Source organism: Thunnus maccoyii, chromosome 16 (genome assembly GCF_910596095.1).
Source record: "Thunnus maccoyii chromosome 16, fThuMac1.1, whole genome shotgun sequence".
Taxonomy (NCBI): Eukaryota; Metazoa; Chordata; class Actinopteri; order Scombriformes; family Scombridae; genus Thunnus; species Thunnus maccoyii.
The window spans coordinates 27,511,809-27,525,987 of NC_056548.1; the positions used below are offsets into that span (position 1 = coordinate 27,511,809).

Sequence of the window (14,179 nt, forward strand, 5' to 3'; positions counted from 1 at the left end):
TTTCCTTTGTTAGAAATGATCTAATGTTATTAAACATCCTGTTGAAATCTCAACTGTGCAACAGTAGGTTCTTTCCTTCATTCAGGATCAGACTCCTGTTCATAGATGCTATATACTGTCTTACATCTCCAGCTGCAGACATTACTCCAGGTAAACTCACATTATTCATTAGGTCATATTCTGATTGGCTGGGTTTGAAGGTGGGGGCCACTTCTCTAGCCAATCTGAGTAGGTGGTCATTAATAATGTCAATTTTATTTATTTTAAAATAAAAAAAATAATTAGAGGATAATTGAGATGCATCATCTCATTTTCGAGGGGGTCCTCAGGCACAAAACATTAAGTTACAACTTTTAAACAAAACAAAACACATTAATAATAATAATAATAAATGAAACCAGGAGCACACAGGTGATGACAGCATAAGACAGAAGCTCCCTACTACCCTCAGTTAAATAAAACACTGATGGAACGATGGAACGTGCTTCAAAGATTAATGGAAGAAATCACAGACAAGGTGGAAAATTTCAGGAAAGACTTTAAAATATTGTGGACTGAAACGAAAGAAGGCTTTTCTTATTTGAGTCATGATGTAAAAGAACTGAAGAGCTCAAAAATACCTGAAAACAGGTGGAGGAGGCAGAGGAGAGACTGTGAAGAAAGAGACAATCCTCTGGGGAATAATAAACCATCTACTGAGAAATCAGAAAGACATAACTAATACAATGGACTATTTAGAGAGCAAATCACGACAAATCTCAATCAGAATATTCAGTGTGAAAGAAGGAGTTGAGAGGGACGATATGGATGAATTTGTGGAAGAACTTCTTTTCGACAAACTGGGAATATGTCAAGACCAGCTAAAGATAACCTGAGCACATTGCTCCTCTCCTATGTGTGCAAGTAATGCAGGAGCCTGGCCACGCTCCATTGTGGTGAATTTCCTAAACTGGGACACGAGACAACAGGTATTGAAATGTGCCTGCGGGAAAAAAAGAAATAATGTTTCAGGGAAACAGATTTTACTTTGAGCAAGATTTCACTGCTAAGGTGCAACAGAAAAGAAAACATCTGTATCCCATTCTAAAACATCTTCAGGAAAAGCAGGTGAAATCACATGTAGTTTTTTTTGTCTTATTTATTTATTGGGACCATGTACAGTGTTAAACATAAATGTTACCATCTGATCTACTGTACTAGAGTTAGCTTATAGCTCATTTTCATCTGAAGTCCCATAGGCAGGTCACAATTAAAACATATAATAGAATAATAACACACAGGACACACAAAATACAAAGCTACACACAGTAACACATCACATACATTCACAATGTCAAATAGAAATTAATAATATAAGCTTATATTCCCAGCTAAACTCAAAATGTTTGGAAAAGATGGTGTGGATATCTATGAAGATGCCTATGCTGCAGGACAGGCCCTGGGTTACAAGGTCCCAAGGACTTATACGACTGATTTGGAGGAGAAACTGCAGAAAACAGACTTGTGGGAGAAAATGATAACCATGGGGGAGCGTCACTGGCCGAGAGAAGAGAAAAGACATGACAGGAGGGACTCTGTCTGAAAGTGGAATCTGTACTCGTGGAATTGCCCAGTCACAGGCTAAGTTGTTCAATAGACTTGAATTCAAGTGACTGCTTAGACTTTGCCTTTATTTGGACTTTACAACGTGAGGATTGAGATAGAAGTGGGCTGTGAACTGTGAAGTGTATAAGTAGCCCACAGATCTACATGGGTGTATGAATTTGGAGAAGTGTGACTAAACTGGAAGAGGGAGTAAGATACTTGTAGTGGGTTTGAAAATATAAATATTGTTAAGACATTACTGGAGTTACACCAGTTTGTATGGTTTTGTATGGAATACAAGCAATGGAAAACATCTAACCATAAACTTTTATATCAAGGGCAAGTTCTACAGAAGCTTGGTATCCCATATACATTGGATTGGATTTGTTTGCATTGTAGAGAACCAGATTTGCATGAAGCCCTGAAGCTCACGCTGGAGGAGATGCAGAAGTTACTGCTGCACACGGCCAGTGCAGAGATGGTGAGCGTGCACCAGAGGAGACGCTACGGGGACTGCTGTCCATGGCTGGTACTGAGAACACCCTGGACTTCATGGGAAGGCATAAAACCCTGAAGCACATGCTGGAGGAGATGCCAAGGGGACTGCTGCACATGGCCAGTGCAGAGATGGCAAGCGCACCGGAGGAGACGCTTCGGGGACCACTGCCAGCTGCTGGCGCAGAGAACACCTTGGACTTTGCGGGAGTGTAGATGACTGCCTTCACATCTAAGGGTCCGCACTGCTTGCACCTTAATGTTTGCAGCTTATTACCAAAGATAGATGAAATTTGTGTACTTGCAAGTAAAGGTAAAGTCAGTATATTGTGCTTTATTGAAACCTGGATAGACTTTTCCATCAGAGACATTGAAGTGGAAATTGAAAACTTTTCAATCAAAAGGAGTAGGAAGGGGAGTATGTATATATGTGAGGTTGGATATAGAATTTAACATAAGAGCTGATTTAAATAATGACAACTTTGAAGCAGTTTGGATTGATATTTTACTTATGTTGGGTCTCACCAGCTGACCACATGTTTCAAGACTCTAACAAAGAGTCCGTGGTTGTTCACACCCAAGTGTGAACTCCACCCATGGACTCAGGTTAACAAAACTAGAGGTTCCCCTCTTCTCCCTCTTTTTCCCCCTCATAGCTGCTACAGGAGCAACTCAGCTCTCTGCTCTCTGGTGTGGCCTGCTCACAGCAGACACACACAGAACTCTATTCTTTACAGCAGAAGACGTGAGAGCCTGCCTAAGACTCAATAACTAAGTTATCTAGTGCCAGCAGACTACAGCCGGCAGTACTACACAAGTCTGCCGGCTGATTTAACAAGCACAGGAGCCACAATACAGAGTTAGCGGCAAGCTAACTCTGCATTGTTAAGGACTGCACAAAGGAGTGACCTGGGCCCTCTGACCCGCACAACTGAAGCACCGACTTCCCAACAAAGCCTGCATCCTTCAGCCTTGGAGCCAAACTCATCTCAGCCTGACTCATCCACGGATTCACCAGCTAAGAAGCAGAACACCACAAAGCATCTCTCTCCCTCCATGGACTCAGTAACAACTGGGCATAGCCTTGCAACATATAGTGTAGTATAGCACAGCTAAGCAAGACTGTTTAACTCAATCAATGACTCTGTACATATATTGATTTGGTTAATGCTATTCATTGAATTATTGTTGTGATGTCCTTGTTGTGATGGTCAGGTTATTGCATAGTCACACTGCTAAGTTAATGCTTAACACATGTTACATCCAGTAACTAGGCCTTGCATGCAACTAACCTCTTCCTAACTTGGCACCTTAAGAGGTTTAAAACCTAGCTTTGCACACTTTGCTTCAGGCAGCACATGTGGTTCAAGACACCACATGGTCTGGCCTTTTGTCTCTTTGGTTCTCTTTGTCAGCCATATTGTCTGCATGCCATGTGCTCAGTCACCAGGTGACTTCAGCCACTTTGATATTGTTTTCCCCCTCCACGTACACACAAACACATACGCACACATACACTTGTATATAGGTACATTTAGCTAGATTAGTATTGTGTCTGTTCTTTTATCTTTTGAATAAATGCTTTTGGATATACATGCTGTCTGTTTAATGTTGCGAGAAGAGTGAATTTTGCCAACCTCTGCTCTGCAAAGAACTCCAAAATCCTTCTACCTTAACTAGCTGTTGTTATGGTCATTTTGATTATAGTTATTAAATTAATTATTTATCAGAGTTCCAAATTGATAGCTTAGTAAATTTTATGAGACTGAATTGGCTCTTTTTCCCTGAGTCCAGGGTGGTGCCCCGTAATTATTCATTCTTATAAATAATTTCTATTGATTTCAATAATCAATCATTATCTTTGATAATGATTAATTACTGCTGATAGCCAAACTTGTAGCCAAGGCCAAAGACTTAGCCTACTAAAAGTAAACCAATACTGATTGGCGCTTTATATAAACCTAGCGACCAGAGAAACTTTGTTGAAACCCTGGAAAACGTGTGTGCTTAAACTGTGAAGTAATTTTACTGAGTGATGTGAATATGGTCCACTGTGTAATGCACTGTTAAACTTCCTGAAGACATTTGGTCTCACACAATTGATAAATGAGCCTACTAGGATTAGTAAACACAATCAAACTGCTGTTGATCTTATTATGGTATCAGACAAATGCAAAATCTTTGTGTATGGAATCAGTGATAATTTTTTAACCTACTGTACAAGGAAAGTTAGGAGGACCCTACTTACCTGTCACAATTCTATTAAAATTAGAACACTTAGAAGGTATGATATTGACAAATTCAAGGATACGCTTAAGAACATTGGTCAAATTGGATTGGTCAAATGTTATGGATAGTTGTAGATACAGCATGGAATCACTTCCGGAGTATTTTTCTTCATGTTTTAGATTAAATTGCTCCATTGAAAGTAGCAAGGATTAAACTGAGACAAATAAATAAATTATAGACTCTATCTATTTAAGAAATAAAGTACTAAAAGATTATAGAGGAAATAAAATGCAAAGAATGGTAGACAAGGCCAAGAAGTCTTACTTTAGGACAAAGGTAGAAGAACATAATGATGATTAACACACACATTATAAATTTTTCAGTCTCCCAATCGAAAGTCCAAGCAAGTATTGAGGAATGGTAATGCTCAACCTGAAAAAAGCATTTGACACAGTCGATCGCTAGATATTGTTGTATAAACTAAAGGCAATAGGTTTTAATAGGGGGGCCTTAAGATGGACACAGTCATATCTTTCCGGAAGAGTCCAAATGGTAGATGTAGGAGGTACGCTCTCAGAGCCCAAAAACCTTAACTGTGGTGTCCCTCAAGGAGGCATAATTGGTCCTTTATTGTTTTTATTGTATATGTCAATAAGCTAAATCTTGAATTTTGAATATACATGACATGGAGGCAGCTTGATTATTTGGCTTTGTTGGTAACTGGAGAGTGCTTAGAAACAGTTAGATTATCACTTTGTAAAGAACTCCAAAAATAAAGCAGTTGGTTATATGACAATAAGTTATTCTTGCACTAGGCAAATCTGAATGTATTGTTTTTGGATCAAGGCCTAAATTAAGGGACCTAACCAGTTTTTTCTGTTGAATGTAATGGAACAAAGATACAGGACAAGTGTTCTATTACTTCCAAATGAAAAATCCCAAATGAAATTAAATCTGCCCATTCTCTGAATAGTTTTAAAAAACAACTGGAAAAATGGATGCAGAGTAAGTTAGCATAGTGAAACATCTTTTTTAGGACTAGTGTACTTATATAAAAATGGGATATAAGTAACGTATACATGTCACTCCCTTCTCCTACCTGCCTTCTAGCCTAGACTTCAGGACCGCAATGGAAATAAGTTATGTGATTTTATTGCAATATCCTGAATAATTTTAGTACTGTATGCCCACACTGTGTGTTGTATTTAAGTTTATCAAATAAAATCAATCAATCAGTTAAAGTCATGGATTGTATTTAGGGGTATAAAACAAGATAATAAGGAAGTTCTGCCCTTCAATGATGACAGACAAGTAGTCTCACTCAATGTGAATGGATTAAACAATCTCATTAAAAGAAAAAAGAAAAAGTTAAAATTAAAAAGGGGGGTGATATAATATTTCTTCAAGAAACCCATTTATCAAAATTAGAACTTACTTCTGCTTAAGTCTTTTCCTCGTCTTATTGCTCTGCAAAATGAGGAGTTGCAATATTAATTTGAAAAAAACATCCCATGTTGGGAAAATTCTTGCAGATAAAGATGGGGGCTATATTTTAGTTAAAGGTAAAATAGAAAAGATGGAAATAACACTGTTAAACATACATCATCCACCAGAGCAGGGACTGGAATGGCCAGAATGATGGCATTGATTACTCCAGAGGCAAAGGGGACAACAATAATTGGTAAACTTGGACTGTCAGTATAATATAAAATATAAATCTGAGAAAACCTCAGAATTATTAAAGAGGGCAGAAACAGAAATTGGCATCATAGTTGTTTTATAGGCTTGATACGGTATAATCAGTTAGTTAGTAGTCAGTCAGTTAGGAGTAGAGACTTTTGAGAATTTAACAAAACTGTATAATTTACCAAGAACCCACTTACAAATGAGAAGTTACCTTGTAAAAGAAATAGGACTAAAAAACAGTAAAGGAGATACATCATTTAATAGCTTGTTTCATAAGTATATCTAATAGAGCCAAGACATAAAACATACTAGGTCAGATTTAGTGCATTATGGAAGAAGAATCTAGAAGTCAGAAAATCAAAGCAATCATCAGTTGGGAGAAGGAGCTGAATTTAATTATATCACCAGAAATATGGAAGGACATAAGCAATCAAACATGGAAAACCAAAAGTTCGTTAATTAAGAGAGAGTATTCTTGGGAAATTCAACTCTCTTATGTTTCTTTAAAACACCTGTTATTCTAGCAAAGTATTCTAAGGAGGTAACACCAAGTTGTTGGCAAAGATATGGAAAAGTAGAAGACAACCACACCATTTTGCAGCAGTATTGGACTGAAATAACTGAAGCTATGGACACCATATTTCAGTGCACACTACTTTTGGGGCCCAAACAGTTATTGCTGGATGGAACAACACAGCCACTCTCTCAGCAAACTGATAAGTATCTTTTAAGAAATTTAAGAGCAGCTGCACTTGAGCAGATAACAAAAACTGGTTGAAACCAGAGGCATCACAACTAAGCAAATGGAAAGACACAATTAATGAAATCTATAAAATGGAGATAATGAATCACAGGATTAGGAATCTAGCTAGACTCTTTGATGTGAGATAGAAGAGGATACATAAATCCTATCAATGAACAAATAAAGAGTACTGAAAAAATGAATAGATCAAATAACATTATGTCAAAGAACTGACTCTAGTTATACACTAAAATGAGGGTACATACAATCAAAGACAAGAACAAGTAGATTGAAGGTAAACAAGGAAAGTCATGTAAAGAATTAATTAATCACAGTGAGTTAGGCAAATTATTCCAATTTGATGATGCTTTGAACTTAAAAAGCACATCTTCCAATTTCTTTAAAGATTCTGGGCACAATAAAAAAAGGATGTTGAGTGTGTTTGAGTGAATATGATGATCCAAAAGATGTTAAGTGATGATTAGTATGAGGGAAAATAAAGGGAAAATAAATGCATTTGAAAACTAATAGTAATCAATGAAAATGTCTCCTAGAATGAAATGGTAGCAAGTTCAGTGTGTCGTACATCAAACAATGACATGTGGGGTAAGGACACATCAGGACAAATACACAAATATTATTGTAAACTACATTTAAAGGCTGAAGATGGGAATCAGAGGTGTTCTGGTATATGATATCACCATAATCAATAATGGGAAATAAATGCTGTTGTATTCTTACTTGGAGTAAAACAATTAATTGACCGATATAGTGTTCTGAAACTAGCATTTATTTTATTCCTAATAAAATCAATATGAGGCCTAAAAGAAAATTCACAATCATTCCCAAGTATTTTATCAACTTTAATAAGTGGAGACCCATCCGTAAAATGAATAGCCAACTCAGCAGGTGAATGATTAAGATTATAACTAATATGAAATAACATGCTGCAAGACATCTGCTTGTTTATTATAAGATAGTTATTTAAAAAACATTTTTGAACAAAAGAAAATTCTGATTGCAGAGAGCTTTGAATTTTAGTTATATCAGAGTCAGATGTGTATATAACTGTGTCATATTTTTATATAAATAGCTTTGGAAAGAGTCTGCTGGAGTACAGAGGGGAATCTGGGCTGTAAGGAAAGATTAATTTAGAGAAATCTGAACAACTTTAGGTGAATAAAATGTCATAGATGTGTTTATAACAGACTCAGTATTTATTTAAAAAATGAGTCCAAAAGGGCCATAATACCAGATCTTTAAATTTATACTCACATTTCAACAGTCGGGTGTTACTTGGTTAATCAGTCTAGACGTCCAGTCCAGAGGTCTTCTAAAATGCTTTCGATCCAGCATTCATATGATGTAAAATAGCACCATATGTCTTACAGGCAGAAAGAAATGTATTAAGAACATGATGAAAAATCATATTCAACCTAGTGACAGTCTGACCTACCTTCTCTGTCCCACAGCCCTACCTGTCATAGAAACATCATGAATATTTATGTCAGTGAAATGAAAGCAGGAATGCATTGTATGGCCTTCAGGTTTGAGTGCCTCCACAGAGTTCTATACAGCCTAAATCTGATCCTCCAGCAAAACCTCAAGCTAAGCTCCCCCTCCTCCTGCCTTATCTCATCCTCCCTCTCTGAATAGCTTCATTTAGGTCCACTGGGAGAGCCAGATTTCCAGCAAAGCACTGAAGTAAATGTGTGCAGTGTTGATTTAATCTGCTTGTTTAACACAGCCACAAGACACTCAGCTGTCATTTCACCAGAGCTGAAGGCAGTCGTCCAGTTCAGACCCAAACTCATCTTAAATTTGGTCATATTGTGACTTGTCTTGGTCACCACTGTCTGCCTACCTGTATAAGAATGGGAAATGGTAAAAATGGGTATCATCACTACCCAGCTTCCTTTATCCCCTGCAGTTTGCTTACCACCCAAACAGGAGTACAAACGATGCTATCTCCCATGTACTCTACATCACCCTCCCCCATCTGGACATCAGTAAGGGGAACTATGTACGCCTGATGTTTATTGATTACAGCTTGGCTTTTAACTCCATAGTCCCCCATAGACTGGACACTAAGCTCAGGAGCCTGGGGCTGAGCTCTTCACTCTGCTCCTGGATACAAACCTTCATAACAGACAGACCACAGGTGGTCAGCAGTTGTACATCCAGCATATGCACCCTTAGCTTCAGTCTCCAAAACAAAGGAGACTTGGTGGACTTCAGAAGGGAAAGGCAGAGGACACAGCACGTACCACTTGAGATACATGGGACTAAGGTGGAGACTGTGAGCAGTTATAAGTATCTGGGTGTGCACATCTCAGAGGATTTGACTTGGTCCATGCACACCACTATGTTGGTGAAGAAAGCAAGTCAACACCTGTACCATCTTAGGTGGCTGAGAAAATCTGCTCAGTGCTGCAAAAAACGTTCTACACTGCTACAATTGAGTTGGTGCTCTTTGTTTGTATCACAGACTGGTTTGGTAACTGCTTCTCTCAGGACAAAAAGGCGTTGCACAGGGTGATAAGGTGCATAGAGTGCATCCCTGGTACTACTCTGCCCTCCCTCCAGGACATCTACACCAGGCGGTGTAGATCCAAAGCAGACCAGATTATCAAAGACCCACAACATCCCAATCATGGTATGTTCCAATGATTACCTTCTGGCAGATGTATCTGCTCCCTCAAAGCAAGAACTGAGCGGTTGAGAAGAAGTTTCTTCCCCCAAGCTATACTATAAGGCTGTAAACTATAAACCATATATAGGCTATAAACTCTTAACATTCTGCTCACAGCTTTTGCTGCATGGTTGTCTGGTTGCACATCCTGGCTCAGGGAAGGACTACTTTTAGCTGTTTTTAATTAGTGTATTTGCAAAATTGCACAATTTTATACTTTAAAATTATTTCTATACTTTTTAAAGTATTGTTTATATTCTATTTTTTAGAAAATGTTATTGTGTATTTATTGAAAGGTCATACTGTTTTTATCAGCACAGTTGATCAGTTGATCAGTTTTAATTTCACTGTAGTTGTACCTGCTGCATGCGACAATAAAGTTTCCTTGATCCTTGGGTAGTTTTGATGTTTGGTTTATTTCCTTACCAGCACCACTAAAAATAATCTCTGCATAAGAGAGATACTATTAGTTCTTTTTCTTGACTAGTTTGATTAGTTGGTTATGTAAAGAAGACTCCCCAATTGAAAAGGCTTGTCTTATGCCCCTTTCAGACATGTACCTTGTAAATGTGATGGGAATTTAATACGTTGGTCTACACACGAGTCACATTTACCTAGAAGTCATGACAGCAATCTTAGGAGGTCAAACCTGTAACATTTCTGTATCTCTTTCAAAGTCTAATTTGAATTCCATCCGATCAACATAAAGGCTGGAGCAGCACAAGGTAAAACATGCATAGAGAGACATTAAATCTGCATCTTCTAAGGTCACTGTAATCAATGTAATATCTCAATCTTAATGCCCCCAAAAAATATAAAATCAGTTCAATAAACTATGAAATGCTGTGAAAGAGCCAATTTTAGGTTGTTGAGGAGATTCTCTTCAAATTTGATCAGTCTAACTATTTTCCCCTAAAGGTGTGACCGAGGCAAATGAGTGTTAAAAAACCCTCTCACAGTAATGATCAGACCAATCTCCCTCTATATATTCAAATAATCAATTCATTCATGCCAGCTGATGAATAAATGAATATCCAGCAAAACTCTTGTCTGAAAGGCAAAACGGCATCACTCAGTTAGATGAATCTAGAAATGTTATATATTCTATGTCTGAAAAGCTTTAGTTGCAGGCTTACTACTTACAAAGACAGTGCCTGAGTGAACTGACCTTTTTAAAGATAATTTGGTGGTTCTAAGTCTAAAGATACATTTCAGCTAATTATATGGACAGTACAACCCCAACTGGAGACATCCAGCCAGGAGAGTGGAGGCAGTACATGGAAGAGGACAGCGACCATCTGGATCCAAGGCAGCTGTCTACACATGACAACCTCATGACTTTCTTTCAAGCACCTGTGGGAAGTGTACCATGGCAGGTTGTTGTTGTTAGAAGAGGTCTATTTCACTAAATAACTCTATCACCATGTACTAATGAGACAAGAAGTTTTGGGTGGCTGATATTTGCTGTGCTACATGCTGTGATATACTTTGTGAAGTGCATCATAAAACTTTGTTTTGGAACAAAAGTTGTGTTGTCTTTGAAAATTAAAACATTTTTGAAAATTGATGTTAAACCTACCCTCCAAAGACTTGTCAAATTTTAGAGAAATAAAATAGTTTCCATGCCAAACTAATCATGTGTACACTCATGCTATAGCTGTAGCTACATTGCTAACCACTAGCTACCTTGCTAAGAAGTGGCTAGCTTGTATTGACACTACCTTACTTAGCGTGTGGTACGATATTTATGAAGCCAGAGAGCCAATCCAGCATAGAATCAAAGGGAGGTATGTATCCACTCCTGCCTGCATCACCGGCTCCTTCCCTTCAGCTGTTTCTTGGCCTTTAAAAACCTGTCTCGCAGATTTAATCTTGCAGGAATAACACTACACTTGGAAATTAATATTAAGCACTCATAAAATTAATGGGGGCACCACATCCATTGATTAATTAATTAATAATTAATTATGCATGCATGAATGAATGGATTAATTAAATTAAGAAGTTATTGCCAACAGCATGAATAAATGAATATTATCAAAAACAAGTCACAAACGCGATGAGGGGCCAAGACTCTAACTCCAGCCAAAAAAAATTCAATTTTTGAATAGCTCTTTGCATCAACTCTGAGACAGGAGCATGGTAGATGGTTTTCCTACTGTTTCCTTGGTGATGAAGGGTTGATGATGAGGAGCTGCCCGGAAAGTGCCGAGCAAGGCGAAGCAGACTCAGTGGCCCTTGTGTTGCCGGAGTAACAGCCAGATGAGAACCATTGCAGTGGGTTCAGTAAAACACAGCAGAGAAGTGTCTCAGTGCATTCAGCGGCAGGCTGCAGAGTTGGATGCATGGAGCTCTAAACTAAGAAGAGTCCTTTGAAAAGTCTTTTTACTACATGATAAAAATAGATGCAATCCTGGCTGCAGGGCAGAGAGTAACAGAAGAAGCAGCAGTGGTCGGGAAGGCAAAAAGTAGAAGAGGAGCAACAGCCCAAAGAGCATGAGCAAAGAGGAAGAGACAGACAAAGCAGTGTAAAACTTCTAGCTAGGAGGTGTGTTTTTGGACAAGAAGGATCCTTTGGTGCTCTTTTGAGGGACCGCATTGATCACTAATTAATTACTTTGCGTGGAGAGAAAACTGGCCTCCAACTTTTAAGGGGAATAATTTTATTCCTGTCAGATATATGAAAATTACACACTTTCAAATTGAATACTCACTTGTTCTGTCATCAATCCATTTTCCTCACATGGCTGGTGGTGAGAAGGCTGGGTTTTTACTTCTGTCCAATGTTTCCTTGACATCCTTGTGCCTTTAGACACACACAGGCACACTGTTAGGTCAATGTTTTTGAAAGAATTAAACTTTTCCTTTTATAGTCCTGGGTTCATTAACCTACAATCTCTTCCTAGGGTTTGAGCAATTTCTGTCCAGGACTTTAATGCCATTTGTGTGTCTTTGTAGCTTTTCATAGTCAAATTATACAGATGTGGATACCGGTGGATCTCTTCGCACAGCATCTCTTCGAAACAAGCGTCCATATTGCTTTTCTGGTACATGTACAGTTGGCGCACTTGTACAGTCTGTGTGGTCACAAATGTTGGTCTGAAAAGTTTTGAAACTTAATAGTTTCAGTGTCTACTGGACATGTGCAGATGATGAAATATACATCACTGAACAAAGTCCCTGGCCCCACAGACCTGTCTGCTTGAGTTTATAATATAGTAGTACTTTGTCAGGAGCTTTGAACCTTCACAGAGAAACCAGGGTTTATTATTTTTTTTCTGTGTAACAGTATAGTGCCTCTACAATAGGAGCTATCTCCTTTATATATAGGAGTTATTTGCACTGCTGCTGAATGGTCAAACACAAACCTCAAGGCTGCTTCAACATGTGAACAACATCCATTCAAGCACAGGATGACAAAAGATTTTCTTTTAATGTTTAGGCTACTGGCATTTAAAGCGAGACTTTGTAACTATTGAAAGAAGAAAAAGCACTTCCCAATGAATATTCTAACATATGTTAGCATGTTAGAAAGCTTTAGATAGATACAGATACAGAGTCAATTCACTAACCTTCTGACTCATCTCTACTTGAGCTACTCCAACAAAGCCACATCAAATTCACTTCCTCAGATACAGTGGATACACAAGCAGGAATAAACTAATTTAGTAGTGTCCAAACTCCATACTACAAGTTAATAGTATACAGACTGTACTGTATATTAAAAGTCATGATTATTGCAGTGCCCTTTTAACTGGTCTTTCAATGTGTGACAAAGACTCTGATTGCAGACAGAACACAGCAAAGAAGACAAAGAAGTGTGTTGGGATGACCGTTTGCAAGTATATTACTGTCAATGTGGTGAGTGCATGCACCAGAATAAATGCACAGTCACAACTTGCATGCATCCACTGCAGTAATATAGTATGTTGGGAAGAAAAAAAAATCAATCTCACAGTCACTTGGTCTGAAACAGAGCTGATGCATAGTGCTGACTTATCCAGAGGCATGTGACACATGTTTAACTGGATCATAGGTTATGTTACCTTATTGATGAAATTGTGTCAAAGTTTTGGGGTTTATTTAAGGTATTTGACTGGGAAGTGGTAATTCCTATAATGAGTTATATTTGTTTAATGTAAGAACTGGCAGTAAAATTGCAGATTGTGGAAAATGGATGATAATTTGATCAGTGGTTGGTTGATCTAGGGGGAGGAGCTTAACAGTCTGAGGGTGGATGTAAACCAGACAGGTGACTAGGAAAATACTTTGTGTCTATTACAAATTGTGCATATATCAACCAACCACTGATCAAATCAATTATCTTCCATTTTACACAATCTGCAATTTTACTGCCAGTTCTTACATTAAAGTCAAATACCTTAAATAAACCCCTAAACCCCAAAACTTTGACACAACTCATCTCATCAGTCACAATAATTTTGCCCATTATATATATTTGGTCTTTCTGTTTTTGCTGTTGATGTTCATACCAAGGTTTTTTTTTTCACTTTTTTTGTAAATAAAAGCATCTCAATCTATTTTTGCAACTCAAGCGATCTTGTTCTATTTTCTTAGATAATTGACCCACCGTTTCAGACCCACTATATCGGTCAATTAATTGTTTTACTCTCCAAGTGAGAAGACAAATTGTCCAACAGCTTTTATTTCCCATTATTGATTATGGTGATATCATACACCAGAACATCTCTGATTCCTATGTTCAGCCTTTAAAGGAGTCATTAAGCCTT

The 14,179-nt window shown here is 37.9% G+C and overlaps 1 long non-coding RNA gene across 1 annotated transcript; it reads right to left on the minus strand.

Moving 5' to 3' along the window:
• Window positions 1-7,676: 7,676 nt before the first annotated feature.
• Window positions 7,677-12,230, minus strand: LOC121880525. The gene is made up of 3 exons (XR_006091569.1): window positions 12,143-12,230; window positions 8,012-8,120; window positions 7,677-7,869 (listed from the first exon to the last, which is right to left on the minus strand). It is a non-coding gene; the product is annotated as an uncharacterized LOC121880525 (long non-coding RNA).
• Between the last annotated feature and the right edge of the window lie 1,949 nt (window positions 12,231-14,179).